The sequence below is a fragment of the Sus scrofa genome, chromosome 12, assembly GCF_000003025.6.
Source record: "Sus scrofa isolate TJ Tabasco breed Duroc chromosome 12, Sscrofa11.1, whole genome shotgun sequence".
NCBI classification, from domain to species: domain Eukaryota; kingdom Metazoa; phylum Chordata; class Mammalia; order Artiodactyla; family Suidae; genus Sus; species Sus scrofa.
Window position 1 is genome coordinate 4,386,761 of NC_010454.4, and position 20,341 is coordinate 4,407,101.

Below are 20,341 nucleotides of genomic sequence, written 5' to 3' on the forward strand. Positions count from 1 at the left end.
GAGCACACACGTGCACAGGAAACCTTTCACCGACCTCCGGCGACAGGCCGAGGCGTAGAAAACTCTGCCTCCCCACGCGGAGGAACCCCCGCCCGCTCGCCCGCCATCGAAATAAATGAACTAAGCCCCGGGGGTCCCCGGGGATAAACTTCAAAGTTCTCCTGACTCATCAAAAAGCAAAGGGAAGCAGCAGACTCCCCTGGGTCACACGACGCGATGCTGCTGGTGGCCAGCCGCAGACGGTGTGTTGTCTGCAGACACACAGCACATGGCATAGACATGCCCAGCAGCGAACAGGTCTAAATTCAGCCGGTGCTCACCTTGGCGGGAACAGGGTCACCCAGGCCCTTGGGCTACACCTGTAACACCTTTTTCTTCTTCTTCTTTTTTTTTTTTTTTTTGGCCACAGCGAGCAGCGGCTTGATGTGGGGGAGCAGGGATTGAACCCAGTCACCAAAGTTCTAACCACTAGACCACCAGGAAACTCCCTGAAACACCTTATTTCTTAAGCAGGATAGCAGGTGTAGAGACATTTTATTCTTTTTTTGCTTTTTAGGGCTGCAGCGCGGCATACGGAGGTTCCCAGGCTAGGGGTCGAATTGGAGCTAAAGATGCCAGCCTACACCACAGCCACAGCAACGCCAGATTTGAGCCGAGTCTGCAACGTACACCACATCTCATGACAATGCTGGATCCTTAACCCACTGAGCGAGGCCAGGGATTGAACCCACAACCTCATGGTTCCTAGTCGGATTCGTTTTTGCTGTGCCACAATGGGAACCCCAGATGGTTTATTCTTTACTTTTTTTTTTTTTGTCTTTTGTCTTTCGTCTTTTTAGGGCCGCACTAGTGGCACATGGAGGTTCCCAGGCTAGGGGTCGAATCGGAGCTATAGCCACTGGCCTACACCACAGCCACAGCAACTCAGGATCCAAGCCACACCTTCGACCTACACCACAGCTCACGACAACGCCGGATCCTTCACCCACTGAGCGAGGCCAGGGATCGAACCTGCAACCTCATGGTTCCTAGGTGGATTCGTTTCTGCTGAGCCACGATGGGAACTGCCTATTCTTTACTTTTTTTATATATCTTTTTGTTTTCTTTTTTGGCAGCCCCGTGGCATATGGAATTCCCATGCCAGAGATCAGTCTCGACCTAAGCCACAGCTACAGCAACCCAGCCGGGGTTCAGACCTCCATCCCAGCACTCCCAAAACGCCACCGATCCCGTTCCACCACAGGGGAACCCCTATATATCTTTTTTTTTTTTTCTTTTTTTGGCTGCACACGTAGAATGCGGAAATTTCCAGGCTAGAGATAGAACCTGTGCCACATCAGTGACGACGCCAAATCCTTAACTGCTAGGCCACCAGGGAATCTGTTTTCGTGGGGTTTTTTTGAGGGGGGGAGGTTTAAGAAGACAGGAAAGTGACTGAGCTCAGCTCAAAGGGCTGACCGTGGGTGTGGTCTGAGCTGACAGACCGGCTCATGCCAGAAGCTGCAAGCTACGATCTGGGTTCTGCAGGGGACGCCAGCAGATACATGCAATTCTCTCTCTGGGGGCCCCGTCCCAGCCGCAGCCTCGAGAAAACCTGAAATAAAGGAGGAAGCACCACGACGTGGGCCTCTGTCCTCTGGGGAGGAGACCCGGGCGCAGGGTCGCAGACGTGGGAGATGAGGCAGAGCGGGTGACAGAGGACAGGCTGCGGGCTGGGGGATGGACAGAGGCTCCGAAGGGGATTCTGTGAGGTCAGAGGGGCTGGACCAAGGTCCTACCTCTGGGAGGCAGGGATTCCATTCAGGCGCCAGGAAGAGGAGGAAAGGGTGTCTGAGCTGGCGCCCGCAGAGTTCCCCAGAGCGAGGAGTTCGCGTATCAGCAGGCGGGCCCCAGCGAAACCCACATCTCGGCTTGCAGCTCTGGGCTCGGGCAAATTATGCCTTAGGCTTCCAAGGGGATCCGTGGTCCCAGCCGCCAAGTGCTGATGGCACAGAACTGGCCCTCTGAGCACAGGGAGGCAAAGGCCAGCAGAGGCTGTGTCCACGCGGCCCAAGGCGCCCGCGCACGGAGACCTCACTCCCAGGGCGCAGGCCCTCCCTGCCCATCATGCTGAGGGCCCCTCGCCCCAGCCCAGGGGGCGAGAGGGACAGGCAGACAGCTGCAGGGACGAGGGGCCCCAAGAAAAGCGGCAGGAGCCCAGCAGCAGCCGGGCAGCCCTGCGGTCGGTGCAGGCTGGTCTGCAGGGGGCGGGGCTCCCCCTCAACCACCGTGAATCACCCACCGCCCCGAGGCCTCGGGCCCGGCCAGCACCGCAGGGGCCTCCTCCCCTCTCATGTGGACGTCCAGCCTGGCCATCACACGTCACCTCCCGTCACCCCCACCCTCCCCCACTCCCCACAAAGAGCTGCCTAGGGATGCCCAGCCCACTGGCAGGGGCCACTGCCGGGGAACAGAGACATCTGGGAAGGAGGCCTGGAAACATCTGGGTACAAAATTCTGGGGTCCTGGAGACCCTGCATGGTCTGGAACCAATTTCACAGCCACCAGCCATGTGTAGATATTAAGTAGAAATTCACAAAAAATAAATAACTCTACGCAAGTCAATGAACAAAATAAACTTAACGATGTCCCTTCAGGAGCTCAACAGTCACCTGCGGCGGGGGGCGACCCGCCTGGATGGGGCAGATACGAACGCTTCCACTGACACAGTACGTTTTCCTGGACAAAGCTGGTCTAGCAGGTGGGGTGTGGGCTCCGGGTGGGCACCCCCTTCTAGAACAGCCACTATGTCACCACCACGTCCCGCTGCCCGTCCTGCCCAGGGTCTGCCCCCAGCCTGTCGTCAACGCACTGCTGTCATTGCCTGGGGGATGCAGCTCCTTCCCCCTCTGGGCGCCAACATCCTCCAGCCCCTGTGCTTGGCCACTGCATGTGACAACAAGACACAAGGTAGGCTCTGGGGATGGCCCCCCTGGGGTCAGGTCTGGGAGGCCGGACACACCGGGCCAGGAGAAGCGGCAGACTGGGCCCGGGGCCCCGAGGTGGAGAGGCCGAACCCGGGGCCCCTCCACCCCACCTGCCCAGGCCGGCCTGCGCCTGGAGAGTCGCTTCTGAGCCAGTGGGCAGTCCCTCCCGCCCCACACAGACGAAGGGGGCCAAGGCTGAACCAGCCACTTACCTGGGCCAGTCGGGTCACCAAGCTTCCGGAGACGGCCGCTGGAGGTCCGCGTGACTCCTAAAGACAGGGGCGGAAGGCAAAGGTCACGCAAGGCCAGCGGGGGAAGGATAATACTGGGCACAACCTCACCACTGCTCCTGCCAGGGCTGCAGAGCCAGAAACCTGTCCCTTGCGGGGCCAGGGGCCCTCGTCCTCCCAGGGAACACCTGCAGGAACGGCCACCATCTGGCTGCTGGCCAGGCACCGGGTCCAACCCTCTACACACGTTTCCCACCTAACGCTTGCCACCCATTTTGCAGAAAAGAGCGCCAAGTCTCGGGGAGGTCGAGGCACCAGCCCGAGGTCACACAGCTCTGAGGGGTTGAGCCCAGAATAAAGCAAGTTCATCAAACTCCAAAACCCAGGCTTGGCTCCTCCATGCCAGGCTCCAGGAGGGTCTGTGGGATGGAGAGGCGCTGACACAGGGAGGGCGCGGGCCAGCCCGAGGATGACCCACGTCTGGCTGTCCTGGAATCGGGGTTTCCCTGCCCCCGGGTCTGTAGGCCGGGGGAGCCCGGCCAGACTGGGGAGGGTGGAGGACAAGCTCTTCTCTCCCCGTCCCCCCAGGAGGGAGCAAGAACAGAGCCCCGGATTAACACGGCCTCATGCCTCCCGCACACACCCGCAGCCCAGCGCTCGATCCCTGGGGAGACTCGGGGCAGGCAAGTCTCAACTGCAGCAGATCTACTGAGGTGCTAAGCTGAGCAGACTCGAGAGGTTTCCAGGAGGCGCACCATGGGAGCGGCAGGCGGCCGTCCTGGCGCTGCCAGGTCACAGTGCTCCGGGCTCTGCCGCCTGGGTAACCAGGGACACGGCTGCTGGCCTAGCGGAGGCCTTCCCTGGAGAAGCTGGTAAAGAGCCTGCAGCACAGGAAGGGTGCGGGCGGGACCCCGCCACCTGCCTGCAGCCTCTATCATCTGATGTGCGCCCAGGGTGCTGGGGTCAGAGGCGCCGGCTCCTCCCCTGCCGTCCCCCCAGCGAGGCTCCTGTAACATCTCCTTGCTTGTGCATTCACTCCACAAACCCATTCCTAAACTATGACCAAGCAGCAGTGAATGCGGTCCACTTTGTTTCGAAAGGTTCCAGGGCCCCGAGCAGGGCAGCCTGCAGACCTGGTCCTCCTGCCCAGCTCCCCCAGGACGCACGCACGCACGCACACGCCACGTCTGCAGGGTGACTCAACAGCGACCACAAGACGGGCGAGGTCTGTCCTTCAGGGCCTGGTATTTATCAACGGATACCTGCCACTTAGCCTTGGCCTCTGGGAGGTGGCCCCAATTTTAGTTGAATTCACACCCATGTTAACAAGCTGCCAGGGGGTATGCGGCACGCGGTTCTGATGGGAGGTGAGCACCGGGGCCTGGAGTGGCTGGTGGGGCATCGAGGAGACGGGGGCGGGACGGGGGTGGGGGACCAAGCTGACCCTCAGGAGGGCCAGGTGGACACTGGGCTCTCGTAACCCTTCCGATGCCCAGGCTCCATAACAACCATGAGCTTTTGCCCCTTCTCCCCCTCACTCGAGATGACAACCCCAAGAAGCAGGTGCCGCCACCCCCATTTCACAGATGAGGGTGTGAGGCCCGGAAGCCCTGCAGAGGTGGATGGAATCTCCCACCAAGTCCCCAGCCCCACCCCAGCCACGATGGTGACAGTGATGGTTGACTGTATGTGTCAACTGAACTGGATCACCGGGTGCCCAGATATTCGGCTAAACACTATCTCAGACTGTGTCTGGGAGGGTGTTTCCGGGAAGGTGAGCATCTGATCGGTGGGTTCGGTAAAGCAAACCACCTCCCCAGTGTGGGTGGGCGCCTTCCAACCCCCTGAGGCCTGAGCAGTGCAAAAGGCAGAGGATAGGAGAGCTCTCTCTCTGCCCCATCGCCGGGTTGAGCGCCGGTCTCCTGCTCCAGGGCCGACCATCAGCTGCCCTGGTTCCCAGGCCCCAGGCTTCGACTGGAGCACCCCTGTCTTCCCTGGGGGCCAGCGTGCAGACGGCTGGTGGTGGGATTTCTCAGGCTCCGTAACTACAGGAGCCAGTTCATTCTCTCCCTGTCTCTCCGGTGGGCTCTGCTGCTCTGACGGATTCTGACCAATCCCCAGCCTCGCACAGCAGAGGCGAGAGCATCCTTCCCTTGGCGCCCAATGGACATGGAAGACTCTCACGCTGGGTGATGGAAGCTCCACCCTTCCTCGTAAGTCCAACCAGAATGCTGATTCCAGGCCGACCCTGCCGGACAGGCTGGCTGGAGCACAGCCTCAGACCTGCGGGGTCGCAGGAGGGGCCCACTGCTGGCTCCCAGCGCTGACAGCCCCTTAGACCAGGAGAGCAGCCGGGCTGCCTGGGGCTGGGAGGAGGGGGTGGGCACAGGTGCTGCTCCCCAGGCTGCTGGGAGGGCACAGGAGTGAAGGTGGGCAGCTTGGCCCCAGCTCCAGCCCAGCTTGCCTCAATACCACGACGGCGGGAACCTCCGCCGACATGCCTAATCGGGAGCTGCACTGCGTTTGGTGACACGGGAGAACTGTCACCATCTGTCCTCCTCCCCCGAACAGACACATGGTGAGCTACTCAGAGGTCAGCTGTCTGGGCTGAAAGTGGCGTCGGGGAGGGAGCCGAGCCCATAAACCCAATGACTCCCCAACATGGAAACCATACCGCGAGGAGGAACAGGCACCACATTCTTGGGGACCGAGCCACTTCCGGCCATGCCACCCGGGGGGGCAGCTGGACGCCCACCCCGCCCCCGCCTCTGGCTTCCAGACCAAGATAAAAATGAAGACGGTCCATTCAGGTTAAACCCCAAACCCAGGTGTCTGATCCCCAAGAACCAAACCGGGTGGCGGTGGAGACACGGGCACGAGGAAAAGAGCTGCAGTCTCAGGTTTCTCGGGCCGAGTTTTATTTTATGCACACTATTTTTCAGATTTCCCCAAATGCACAGCTAGTGCCAGGCAGCCCCTGGCACAAGAAGATGCCAGGCCCGCTCCCTTAATAAAGAAAGGGAGCGGCCGCCGGGGTTCCCGCACCTCGACAAGCGCCCTGCCCAGGACCACCCCTCCCGCGGCTGCGGGAAACGCCCCGAGGCCATGAGCAGCTCAAGTTCAGTTGCCCGGACCTAACTGCTCAGGCCTGCATCTGAGATCAGCGGAGAGGTGGACTTCTAGTGGGCTCGGTCCTTCCAGCTGAGAACTGAGTTATCTATGTGTGATTTTAAAATAAAACATCCCAGGAAAGAGAGGAGACAATTTGAGTTCGGCCATCAACCCAGACTGAATTATTCGCGTTCTCAGAGGCCAGGGAGGCAGGAAAGCCTGCAGTCAGACGCACGAGGCTGGGATCCAGACCCCGGCAGGCGCGCGCGGCGGGCCGAGGGCAGTGACCTTCCTTTCCAGGTCTCAGTGTCCCCGTCTGCAGAATGGGGACTCCATCTCTGGGACTTAGATTAAATGAGGTCACACGTTGTGGGCACTCAGCACAGTGCCTGGCACCAAGTAAACAGTAGATATTATCATTATTAGCATATTAGTCTCCACGAGCACAAGTTATTATTACTGCTGCTACTGCTGTTATTACTGTCGTATTGGATGCAGCCTGGACCCAGGGATCTACAGTGGGAAGCTGACAAAGCTTGGCTGCCCTGTGCTGATGCCTTTAAACAAAACGTCAGTTATAACCGCGGCTCCGCGCACATTCCAGCCGGGACGCTGCTACCCCAAGTTCTACGCGACTCCCTCCCAGTGGAGGGAAGTTGAAAACCCTCTGGGCTTCCAGCCGGACCGCTCATCGGAGGAAGGTGGGAAGTTTTCTCCATCCAGAGAGAACAGTCAGGATGAGGGGGCAGACGCCGAATCCTGGTGTCCCCCCGACACTTGGGGCCGCCAGAAACTCCCACCTGGTGTCCGTGCTGGCCCAGACCAGGGCAAAGGCCATGTCGCAAATGATCCCCGACAGGCCCCCACACACCAGCCAGGTCTCACACACCGGGGCCTCGGGACTTTCAGAGGAGAGGAGGCAAGAGACAGGCAAAGGCGCCAAGCGGGGATGCGCGGGCGGCCGGCGGCCCGAAGAGAGCGGCAGTGCAGCACTGCCGACAGGAACGAAGACGGCCAGACACGGAGATGGGCCCCCCGGTCCTGGAGAGAGAACGGCGACGATCCGGGGGTGGGGGGAGAGCCCGGATGCCTGGGGAACATTTCTTCATAGAACCAGCATTCGGGGCAGGGAGCCCCCTGCGCAGCCTCATGGCAGAGCCCACCTCCAGGTAAAGAGCCTGGCACCCTCCCTGCCCCTTCACCACAGACCAGCCGGGCGGAGCTCCACCAGGCACAGCAGCCTGGCAGGCCGGGGATGCCCCCACGTCTAAGGGTCTGGATGCCTGTCTCATGGGTGTCCCCTGTGCAGAGAACTTGGGGACCCTGAGCAGGAGCCAGAAGGGCAGTCACAAGGGAGACCTCCTTCCTTTCAACCAAATTTTTATGATGGAAGGTGGTACAAGACAAGGTCAGAGAGGCTCTGAGCCTCTGCACAGACTCCGCAGTCAGGAGATTGTTATTCCATCGTTGACAGGAAGAGCAAGTACCATCCCCTTCTCCTGTTGGAGTTGCAGCGTCACTGTCCCACCACGGTCAGGGTGGCTGTGCCCAACCCCTGGGGTCCCACACAGCCCAGACATCTATCCCAAGGGCGGGGGGTGGGGGCAGAGCAGGAATCAGGCTGTCTGCACGGGAGGGTGACACAGCCCTGCGCCCCCCCACTCCCCCCCACTCCCTTCTGCTCTTGTGCCAACAGCGAATGGGCTGGACAGTCCTTCCCAGCCAGAGAGGCACCATTTTCTCAGGAGGGAGCCTCGCCGGCATCGGCGCTGTGCAAACGCCTGCACCCATTTCAGTCATGACAAGAGCTTCTCTACAGAAAAGAATCAAGTCTTCATGCATTTCTTAAAACTCAGGAGAGTCTCTCAGGAAAGGACAGGGTCCCGGGACGTTGGCCAGAAACTTGCCTCTCCTCTCCGGCAGCCCCAGGACCCCAGTGCGGGCCCCCGCCCCGCCCCCAGCTCCTTTGCTCACAAAAGCTGTGAAGGGCTGGATCAAAGTCAGGGTTTCACCTGGGAGGGAAGGCACATTCCAGGCTTATCTAGAGAGGAACCTGAGATACGGAGATAAGCCCCCTTCCTCTTCTCCCACCTTGTGCCCTTGGGCTTCACTGCTGCGCTCAGGTGTCCCCTGAACAGGTGTGCCCTGAACAGGTGCTCAGGGCAGGTTTGCTCTGCCTTCCGGGCCCCGCAGCTGGGTCAATTATTCATTCACCGGCCAGGTTAGGAACCCTTCTGTCTGTGGACATGCTCAGCTAAACACTGCTGAAAGCTCCATTTTCAGCAAAGCTTGGGGCCATGAAGCCAGGGGCTCTGGTCCCTTCTCTGACTCCCGTCCTGCCATTCTGTCCAGTGCAGGGGGTGCTCCCAGCCCCCAGCCCGCCCCGCAACAAAGCACCAACCCGAAGGGGGCTCTGGCCTCCGACGCTGAGGGTGAGGGTGGGTGCAGCTGCAGGCCGCAGGCAGTGCCCCATCACGGGGAGAGTGAGGTCTGTGAGTGAGCGAGGCCAGGGCGAGAATCCACCACCAGCTCTCACTGCATCTAAAAACACGCATCTGGGCAAGTTTTTAGTCTTTCGGAGCCTGTTTCTGCATCTCCATGATGCAGACTCATGAAAACACCATGGAGCATCTCCTCTGCCTCAGGCACTGTTTGAGGAGCTGGGGACACATCGGTGACCAAGAGTGAGCTGACCGCCCTCTTAGTGGCACTCCCAGCCCGGTGAGCAGCCAGCACTGGTGTCTGGCTCACAGGAGGGGCAGCTTGGCTCAGCGCGCAGGGGGCTCTGCTCGGCTCCACCCACACTAGGCAGCATCCCTGAGGCCCAGTCCATCACGTGACACCCGTGCGGCCCACGGACCCACAGAGCCCCGCCCTGGACGGTTCACCAGTTGGGCATCGGGACTCAGGGCCCATTCACATAAAAGACATTGTCAGGAGTTTCCGTCGTGGCTCAGTGGTTAACGAATCTGACCATGAGGATGCAGGTTCGACCGCTGGCGTCCTTCAGAGGGTTAAGGATGCAGCCTTGCCACGAGCGGTGGTGTAGGTCGCAGATGCAGCTCAAATCCCGTGTTGCTGTGGCTGTGGCGTAGGCTGGCAGCTGTAGCTCAGATTGGACCCCCAGCCTGGGAACTTCCTTGTGCTGCATGTGTGGCCCTAAAAAGACATTGCCATATAAAATACATGACGCAGTTAAATCTGAATTTCAGATAAACAACAAGTAGTCCTAAGCATAAGTGTACCCTCCACTCCTTGCCCCCCACCCCAGGGTCTCCTTTCACTGGCGGAAGAGGCGACCTCTGCAGGCGGAGTCTCTCGGGTCGGGGTCTGCAGCCCTGGGGCTGGACTCGGCCACTAGGAGGAGGCTGGAAGGTGGGAGCCAGGGAGAAGGACCAGGCAGGTCTCCCCCCAGCTTCCCCGCCTGGGAAGGTTTCTCCAGCGGCAGATTCTGTCTGTTCCGCGGCTGCAGCTCCTCCCGGGCAGGTCCACCTTTGCCCAGCCTCCCATCAGGTGACCCTGGTCCCTGACTCCCATGACACACCTTCTACCCTCTGACCCTCTGATGGGGCTCAGCAGGAGCTCCCCGAGGCTGCCCTCTAGTTGTTTCCGCAAAGCTAAGGACCCTCAAGCCCCAGGGCCCTCAGCTCAAGTGCCTCCCTTCCGAGGCTCTGAGAAGGACCGTGTTCCCACCGGCCAACGTCTCTGTAAAATTTGCAAAACAGAATTTTTTTTTTGCCAAGACATGCCGCAGCTAGAAGTGGGATCTCAGTGCCCAGACGAGGGGTTGAACCCGGGCCGCAGAAATGAAAGCGCCAAATCCTAAACACCAGACCACCAGGAAGCTCCCCCAAGTGGAAACTATTCCCCGCCCCCATCCGCTAAGCCTGCTGCTTCTTCCTACTCTGAGTTCCTGCCCATCACCCATTCTCCTGTGTTAAGGTGTCAGCAGAGGAGCTGCTGGCATCTGGGGGCTCCTGCTAAGGAGCCGCCGAATGGCAAAGACACTTCGTTGGGCGCTAGTTGGGTTATATTTGCGTGGTTCACAGTCATTTGCATGCGCGGTTAGGTGACTGCCTGCCCGTCCCCACGGGCAAGTCCAGGAGTGCTGCTGCCACCTGCTTTCCCAAATCTGTCGCCTGCGCAGAACCCAAAGGGACAAGACACAAGCATGTCCTGCACTGCCTGGTGCTGGAAAGCGTGGGCGGGGGCGGGGGGGCAAGACATGAAACATACGGAGCCAGAGGCCAGTCTATGGGAAGGTATTCCAATCACCAGGTGTAAGGTCGCAAGCAGAGAATTCAATTCTCCACGTCAGCTCAAAACAGAACGTATTGGAGTTTCCCGAGGGTTAGGAACCCGACACAGTGTCCGTGAGGATGTGGGTTCGATCCCTGGTCTGCTCAGTAGGTTAGGGATCCAGTGTTGCTATGAGCTGTGGTGTAGGTCGCAAATGCAGTTCAGATCCTGTGTTGCTGTGGCTGTGGCGTCCGCCAGAAGCTGCAGCTGCGATTTGACTCCTAGCCCGGGAACTTCCATGTGCTGCAGGTGCAACCCTAGAAAGAAAAAAAAAAAAAAAAGAACAGAAAGTATCTCTGGTCAAATAGAAATGCACCAACACATCACGTGCGGTAATGGATGCCCCCACACTTAGCTATTTTTTTTTTCTGGGTGGGATTCCTTTTCTAAAATGGAATTTATTAGAATTCTTGTGGGAAATTGCAGCAGTACCACAAACTCTAAGTCAAGTCACAATTTTTCATGCATCCTAACAAAAATAAAAACTGAATTTTGATTAACTAGGAAGATGATGGAGGGTTGGCCAGATGGGCAGGACTGCTGACTGGCCTGGGGGGCCTGGGGGTTCCAGAAGAAACCTCTGTAGCCAGGCAGCAGAATGACTGATGGCCGGGGCAGATGGCTGGCCACCTGGGGCAGGTGGCCCATTCTAAGACGAGGGCATTCAGGCTATAGCTCAGGGAAGCAAAGGACACCCCCCAGGGTACAGGTGCATCCCCTAAGGACCAGAGAAGAGATGACGAGAGAGGGAGGCTGGGCGGAGCCCTCCTCGGTCCACACTGGCCCGGGAGCAGTGTCACGGACCGGAGGCAGCGGGGCTGATCTTTTAAACAAGGAAACCCAGGACTTCTTGGTGGGTCTAAGCAGGCTGATAATCAGGGCAAATGGCAATTTTCTCTTCATAAAAAATGCTGTATTGAGACATTCGATTGGAGCTCAGTGGTAACGAACCCGACTAGTATCTGTAAGGACGCGAGATCGATCCCTGGCCTCGCTCCGTGAACTGAGGTGTGGGTCACGACACCAATCGGGTCTGGCGTGGCTGTGGCTGTGGTGTAGGCCGGCAGCTACAGCTCCGATTAGACCCCTGGCCTGGGAACCTCCAAATGCTGCGGGTACAGCCCTAAAAAGCAAAAACAAAACAAAACAAAACAAACAAAACAAAAAACCCAGAACCCACACACACACTTCTTTGGTTTTTGGGGCCATCCCAGGAATGCTGGGAAAGGGAGTCACTGTGGGCAGTAACTTATTCAATGAATTGCCTGTAACACCCTCCAGTGTCGGGCCAGCTATAAGCACGGCTACTGTACCACCTGCAGCGAAGCACCTGGATTCAGCACCTGGATTCAGGGCCGTGGGAGCACCCCACCAAGGACAAGCACCCACGTCAGCAGCCCGGGGAGCGGCTCTGGGGTGAGGATGGCTAGCAAATTCGGGAACCACCAGAAGAGCCACTCGGGCTGTAATCAGGCAAATCCACGCTGGGGATCTGACGTCACGTGGAAAGAGCAGAATTAAAAACGCTCTTTTCACGTAGGGACCGTGCAACTCGGTGGAAAAACATCACGGACCTTTGATAATGAAATCAGATGATACGACCTGTGCATGTGGCAACAAGTACGGTGGGGAACAAAAAAGCCTGGCTGGAGCCGACAGGACGGGAGGGTTTGTCCCTCGAATTTCCTGTTCACACTGCTTGGTAGCAAGTGATGAACACAGGGGACTCTAAAGACGACAAAAAGGCAAAAGAGAAAGACCAGATATACACGGGGTATTTTCGAAAGGTTTCCTTTAGAAAGCGCAGCCCAGGCCTAGCAGCTAAAGTGTCCGTTCCAGCTCCCAAGAGGGCAGGGCCGCCAGAGCGGAGGGTCAGCCTCGCCCTTGGACCCTAACTTGGGCTAGAGAGCCACCACCTCCTCTCCAGCCCCGCGATGCTGCTACTGGGTGCCTTTGGCTGCTAGTCCACCACCTGGCATCCCCGTGGTGTCTACACTAGGTCACCTCTGCACACAACCCAACACCCATCCCAGGACACACACCTTGGGCCCCGTGTCTACGGAGGCAAAGTCACGTATTCACTTGTGAGCTTCGCAAACCACTCCCACCTCCCTCCAGGTTGATCAGCCCAGTCCTCAGGCTGGAAGGTGACAGGGCTTGGATTTAACCCACTTACAAGCAGCTTGGGTTTCAGGAGCATTATTCTACCTCTGGGGCCCGACCCTGGTGGAAATAGGAGGCGCCGTCCGTGCGAAGGCTGTGGAAGCCCCAGGACGCGGATCAGATGGATCTGGAGGACAAGCCCGAGGCTGCCTGCCAGCTCACCGCTGCCCAGCCCTTTCTGGTAACCGTACTCACGGGGCATGATGCCCGGCTCAGGCGGGCAGTCGCTGCTGCCCCAACATGCCTGGCCCAGCGGGGACGAGGGGCCCAGGCATGGCTCTTGGGGACTTCTACGGTGGCTGTGGCCAGCTCCCTGGTTCTCAGGTACAGCCTTGGCGGCGGGGGGCGGTGTTCAGAGGGGCCCAGCCACAGCTGAGGCTCCACCGCTCACGCCGTAAGAGTCCTGGGAGGATGGAGGCCACTCCAGGGCCAGGAAGAGGGCGATGGCGCCCATCCCTCACGAGAGAGGAAGGCTCCGACCCCAGCCCCACCTCTGAAACCCTGGGCCTGGGGATGAGCTGGCCCTCCGCGGGCCTCCCCCAGCACTTCCCAGGCCCCTTGGGAAGCTGGGGCCCACGCAGGCAGGCCCGGGCTGCCATTCAGGGTTCCTCTCCCCCAGCACAAAGCCAGCCTCACCCAGAAGAAGACACTGAGGGCAGAAGGCCTGGGTCTGAGGGCCACTGGGTGACCTGGGATCACCTTACCCTCTCCGTGGCCGCCCCTTTTCCGTCCCAGATGCCTGCAGGCTCCCAGCAGTCACGCTTTGTAGAACCAGGTCAGATTAGGCCCGGAACAAAGCTCAGTTGTTGCAGAGCATCCAAGAGGCCACTGACAGCAGGACGCCTGGAGCCGCCTCCCCCCACCGGCCACGCGCGCTGCAAATGGACCTGGGCCCGGGCGGGCACAGGGAGATAAGGCAGAGAGAAACTGGGCTGGAGCAGAGTGCCGCGCTCAACCAGGAGACTCGGGGCCAGGCCGCCCTTCCAGCGCGGGGCTGACAGCCACCAGGGGGCAAGAAGGATGCCCTCAGTGGCGCCCGGCAGACACCTCTCCAATGAATGACTGAACCTACAGGGAGACTCAAAATAGCCCAGAGACCCTGGGGAGACTGCCACCCTCAGCTCAGCGCGGCTGCTGCAGCAAAACCATGGGCACTTGGCCTCCAGGCTGAGTTCCTGGGGCCAGTTACAGCTGACCCAACAGGGAAGGGGCAGGGGTGACCCACCCACCCTCCTCGGGGACCCTTCAGCTCTCCCATCAGAGCTCAGTGCCCCACGGTCCCAGGCTGACTGCAGAACCCCGACCCCAGGGCCCTGTGCTCACCAGGACAGACTCCCTTGGTCAGAGCTTCTGCACCATGCAACCTCTGGCAGCTGCCATTAGGACTCTGACCAAGGTCCCTCCTGGAGGGGTGGGGGGCTGTGATCTGGGCTGGTTCCCGGCCACCGGCACCCACCCGTTCCCCACGAATCCCCCAGCAACACCCAGAACTGGGGTGTCCAAAGTAAGAGGTGGTGCGGGAGCCCAGCCTGTCACCTCCCTCCCCACCCAAGAGCTCACCCGCCCAGGCCCCGGCCTCTCTCCAGCCCCCTTCCCCGAAAGCCTGCCCAGCTGGATCCACCCAGGAACTTGCGCTCAGCGCCCCGGGCTGGTCCCTGCGCTGGAGTGTGCTGAAGCCTGCTTATCAAGTACATCGTAAGCAAACTGCCGAGCCCGAGCGTGCAGAAACAAGGTCCCACCCCCAGGTCCCCCCACGCCGGCCCGGGATAGGCGGGAGTCTCAGAGGAGGGCGCCCAGGAGGCCGAGTGGAGGATGGGCAGTGCCCATTTCCCGCTCTCCGGGTCCCTGGCCCTCGGGTGAGACCCACCTGGGAGCTTTGGGCACACAGCCAGCCTGCCCTTCCACCTGGACATCAAGTCTAGACCACTGCTCCTGAGCAGCCATCCCAGCTCCCTTCTGCACCGTCCTGGCTTGAACTTTGAACTGGTCACAGGCGGGCGTGCGGGGGGGGGGGGGGGGAGGAGGGGAAGCGGGGGGGGGGGGGGGAAGCGGGGGTGGTATTCAGAAAGACAGCTGGCCACCTCAGACTCAGAGGGTAGCCAGGTGCACAGGCACTCTGCTCCCAGCATCCCTCCACACAGGCCACGGCGACACTGATGGGCAGGCGCTGTGGTCTGGGGCACGCTGGAGGCAGGCAGGTGAGTCCCTGGGGCCCAAGCTGGCCTCCCTCCTCTGCAACAGGCCAGGAAGGGGACGGGCCCCAGGACTCAGGCTCCACCAGCTCCCCCAGGACAGGGCCCTCGGGGTCGGGGGGCTCAAGGTCCACCAGGGTCCATGACCCTGGGCACGAGGCCAAGGGAGCCCTGACTGTGCAAGGTGAGGTGGCTCCTTCTCTCTGCCGGAGGCACGACAGCCACTGGGGGTGGGGACAGGCGCAGGAGGGGGCGGAGGGGCGGGAAGGGACCGGCCTTCGCACCCTCCCTCCCCGCCCTCCCCTGGGGCTAGCTAGTGCAGTGCTCTCTCCTTCCCGGAGCCTGGGCGTGGGCAAGGGCACGCTCTAATCTCTAACCTGCTTCCTCCGGTGCGGCCTCCGCCCTGCCTGCCTCGTCGCTACACAGGAGCTTTTTAACCTTTGGTAGGCCAGGTACCCCGTGGGGGACCTCCTGAAAGCCACCAAGAATCTCAGAGTAATTGCCAGGTGCACCCAGGACTGATTTTTCGTCACTTGAACTACAGCTGATGTATGATGTTGGATTAGCCTCAGGCGTCAGCCGGGGCTGGATTTATTCCCCACTTCTGTGGCTCCCGGGCCTCAGCTAAGTGCCCGCACCCCTGAGAATTCCCAGGGGCCCAGGGCGACTGAAAAGCAGACGCCATGTGATCCAGTGTGCAGCCAGAAGCCCCAAATTCAGGACACCAGAGAGGTTCTGGCAGCAGCCTGCTCTGATGCCAAGGGGCCCAGTAAAAGCCTGGCCTCCAAAGTGGAGGCGTAGGGAGGGTGCCAGAACCCCCCGGGGAATCCTGACAAAGGCCACAGCCCCCTCATCCTTCCTACTGTTGATAAGGATTATGAAGACAGAGCAGGCACTTCCAAGCCTTTTATGCACAAACTCATGTCATCTCCACAGCAAATTAGCAAAAAGGTCCCTGTTTAACAAACGAGTTGCTTTGCCCCACAGTAAGGAGGTGCCAGCCTATGATTTGGTTCCAGGAGCCCATGGGTTCCAGGAACCATGGTGCCAGCCTGCCCCGTTGGCGTGGTGGTAGGGTGCATCCCGGGAGAGCCTGGAGCGGAACCTGAGCTGCCAGACAGAGCCCGCCCCATGCACCCACCTGGTATCTTGCAGCCCCCTTGGGCGTTCGCCTTCTTCCCCACCTAGAAGGACTCATTTTCTTCTCCACCTGCTCAAAGCTGCTCCTTCAAGGCGAGGTCCATCTCAGCTCCCCCTGAAAGCTCCCGCCTGGGCATTCACCCAGAAGCACTTGGAGCCTGCACTGACCAGGTGGGGAGCAGGGTGTGATAACCAGCCAGGGTCCCCCGTGCACCCTGTCTCCCCAGTGATACTGCAGGCCAGCAAGCAAGGACCACGACTTTGTACCCTCGGAGCCCTGGCCGTACAGGCCCGACATGTAATGTACGTCCAGGGAATGTTTCTCTAAGGCACTCGGGATCCTCCGAGACACATTTTTAAAATTTCCCCCTTTTCGAGACTCTGCAGTTCTCGAGCTAGCTCTGCGGAGAACAGTATAATCATGCCATTTATTTCTGAGCCCATAAATGGGTCCAGAAGCAACAATCCCACTCAAGGGGAAAAATAAAAGCTTCCTGGTTGGTTGTCCTTGCATTCGTGACACTGGGGATTTTTTTCAGACTTTGCTGCTTTCCTTAATTTCTGGGCATTGATGCTACACAGGAGCCAGTCTGACTGCTACAAAGCACCTTCCCTTTCTCAGAAGAGGGGTGGGGGCACCAAGAGAAGGGAACCCCTCAGAAGGGGGCCAAGGGCCCACCCTGCACATGGCCCAGCCCCTCCAGTCTGACCCCCCACGCAAGTGCAACACAGCGACCCAGCTCCCCTGGACCACTGCCAGGAGAACCAGCTGGAAGAAGTCCAAGCCCTCCCAGGCCCATCCTCTAGGGCCCCACCCCTTCAGGTAAACACCGCAGAGGCGGTGGTTCCTACTCACCCATAAATTCTACGCCCACCTAATTCTACTCCCACCTATTTTGAAAACCTTCATTTTTCTTTCCTTTTCCTTTGTCTGGGGGGAGGCAGCAGGTGTTGAGGAGAAGACATCACAGGTGGCCTCGGAGGCCCTCTGGCATCTCCGTAGGAGGGTCTCAAAGTCCCCCAGGAAAAGGCCAAGGACCTATGACCTGGGGGGACCCCGATCATCCCCACCGTCAGACCTACCAGCAGTAGACAAAATTCGGGGAGCCAAGGACAGGAGCCAACTGGTGTCCCTAAGCCATACTGAGCCGCAGCTCCCAGGGCAAGGGCCGCACAGCAGCAATGCCCACAACCATCTCAAGCATTTGGAGCATGTTGGGGAGGGAGGGAGGCCGCGCGCCAAGCCCCAAGTATATGCCACCTGGAAAACCCCTCCTCCCCCACCACGACCTCCACATCCACGTGCCCACAATCCTGAGACGGAGCTGTGTTCAGGGTGTCTAAGGGGCATGCTCTTTGCCACAGGGAGCGAAGGTTGAAATTCTAATCTAAGCCACTGACCCAGAAGGCTATTTTAGGGAAAGTTCTGAGAAACCCTCTTTGAGACAAGAGTTAGTCTTGATAACTTGTTTTGGTTTCTGAATGCGGAAAACAGGGGACTGGAAAATGGCCCCAAAGCAGGGGGATGGCCCAAATGACCTATTCAGGTCCAACGAAGTACCATGATTCTGTCCTCTTATCAAGAAAAATTAATTCATGAGTCCTTGGCAGAACACTTCATGTCCAAATAGATTAAGGGGAGGAACACAAGGAGGAATTTTGCGGGGTTAGCAGAAGAGAGGCCGTTTACTATTCGATGACTGAGGAAGACAGAGAGTCCTGCCTAGACCCTTTGGGGGAAGATCACAAAGAAACAAAAAGAGAGAAAGAGACAGAAGAAAAAAGAATGCAGACCCGATTACCCTTAACCTGTCCTTCCAAGTTTTGGCCTCAGTCTACCCACCGGTGAAATGGAACTTCAGACTAGCCAAGAGGAAACCGCTTAGAGAGGATCCCGAGTGCATGACCAGAGCTGGTCAGGCTCCCTCCACCTGCTCAAGGCCAGGCCTCTAGCGGAGTTTGGGTGCCAGCACACCCACGGCATCCTGACACCCAAAGCATGAGCCTGAGCTGCCAAGCCTGGGTGTCCCATTTGGGAACCTTCCTGTGCTCCACTGGGTAGGAGTTCACCTGAAGAAAGAATGCTGCGACCTGGACCACCAGTCCCGGGGGCTGATCCCAGGGAAATCCTCGCCCTGACCGCTCTCACCCACACCTACACACGCACACGCTCCCGAAACTCCCCCGACCCTCGGCGCATGGAAGCCAGCAATTCCGGAGAAGGTGCCGGCGGCAAGGAGGTGGAGCAGGAGGGCTGCACAGCCCAGGGCAGCCGTCTCCACGGTGGCCGCTCCGGACACCTGAGTGAGACAGTGGCCGACAGACAGAGGCAGGAGACCCTCGGCCACGGTCAGATTCGGGGCCGAACCATGCAGGGGTCAGAGGGTTCGAGCGCCCAGACTTCCCCCGGCACCAGTGGTCTCCGACCGGCGCGCGGGCCCGAAGACTTGGAGCGGCGACTTGGAGCAAAAGAAAAAGCCAAGTTTGCCGGAGGGACGCAGCGCCTCAGGACCCTGTGATCCTGATCGGGGATGGAGCTGCGTCAACTGGTCGGCGCGAACGCGCCACACATCAAAGCCCGCCCTGGGAGCCCGGCGCCCCGCGGGGTCCCCGCCTCGAGGACCCGCTCGGCCACCCGCGACCGCCTCTGCTCGGGCGAGAAGGGCTCGCCCGGCGACACCGACCCCTCCCCGCTCCGGGCGCGGCGCCCACCTGAGTACGACTTCCTCATGGTGCCGCCGTGGCCGCCGCTCCCGGGAAAGTGTGGCGGCGAGGCCGCGGGACGCGGGCTCCCAGGTCGCTAATCCCGGGCCCGGAGGGGGAGGGGTGGGGCGGGGGCAGGGGGAGGGGCGGGGCCGGGCCCGCCCAGGCCCCGCCCAGGCCCCGCCCCGTGGAGGTGCGCGCCGAGCCCCGCCCCGCACGACCGCACACCTGGCCGAGCCCTGCGGGCGCCGCATCCCGACGCCCGGCCCGGAGGGGCAGCCCCGCGCCTGGTACTGCCCTCGTCCCCTTCAGCCGGGGGCGTCTCTGCGGCCCCAGCGCTGCCGCCCCGACGCAGGCTGTCCCAGGCTGGGGGTCGCCAAGGTGGCGACCGTCGCCAGCCGCCACACCCCCCTGGCGCGAATGGTTCCTTCCCGGGCGTCGTCGCCACTTTCCAGTCCGGAGTCCGGGCGGGGCGGAGCCGCGTCAGGTGGCAGCGGGAGGAGGAGCGCAGGGAGCGGCCGCTGGGCCTGGCGGAGCGCCTGGGCACAGACGGGGGTCGGAAGCCCGAGGCAGGCTTGGTGGACCAGGGCAGAGCAGGCGAGGTACCCTATCTGCCCCGCAACTTCTCTGCAGCGCAATCGAGAGCGCAGGCTGCACTGACTCCTCGATGACCTGGGAAATGGGGGCGTAGAACCAGATGCTAACTGCTGTTCCATCTGAGAAACATCCCCGCGCGCGGCTCGGGGCCTGGTTGCAGGAGAGCGGATACAAGGAGCCGCGTCTTTACGTCCAGTAGTACCGGTAGCGAGCAGAGTGCGTTCCCCTGCAAAAATTGTACAGAAGCATTCTTTCTGTTTTCGTATCCCTAAAGAAATATTCCATAATAAAACCTTTTTCTTTTAATGTTCAGAGGGAGAAGTGACGATTTTGTAGAGAAGGTAGTCAGAGTTTTACTAAGGCGGGTCCAAAACAAGGTTTTAAAGAACGAGGAGGAATTTGCCCGGCAACCTAGGTGATGAGGCGGCGGGCTGTTCCTGGCAGAGGGAAGGGCGTGGCCGAGCCGGAGGCGCGAGGAATCCCAGAACCTGCGGGGAGAGATACGGAGGGCAGCGAGGCCCCTGGATGAGGAAAGGAGTCGGGGGAGGAAGACTCTCAGCGAGGAGGCTGCGCTGTCTTCTGCTCCATAACCCAGACAACGCACAGGAGAAACATCATCACCAAAACACCCTCTTCCTTTTCTCCTCGCCTTTACTTTTCTTGGGGGTCCAAAAGCATTTTCATTCCCTGCCAGAGTGTAGGAAACCTCTATGAGAACAGAGGCACACGTGGTCCCCTCAGCTTGCTTGTCCCACCTGCTCCCCTTCTAAACGAAAATCTGTCCAGCCATCCGGCAGAGGGAGCGGCCCCGCCACCTGACCACCCTCAAGCCCTGGCTAGAGCTGACTGGACCAGAGTGGCCGGCCGCTGGACTCCACCTGGGCCAAACTCCAACTCCTTATCTGGGGACCTGGGGAGGAGGAGCAGCCACAGGCCTGGG

The 20,341-nt window shown here is 60.0% G+C and overlaps 1 long non-coding RNA gene across 1 annotated transcript; it reads right to left on the reverse strand.

Moving 5' to 3' along the window:
• Window positions 1,275-18,920, reverse strand: LOC110255171. Its single transcript, XR_002336967.1, has 2 exons — window positions 18,814-18,920; window positions 1,275-3,235 (listed from the first exon to the last, which is right to left on the reverse strand). It is a non-coding gene; the product is annotated as an uncharacterized LOC110255171 (long non-coding RNA).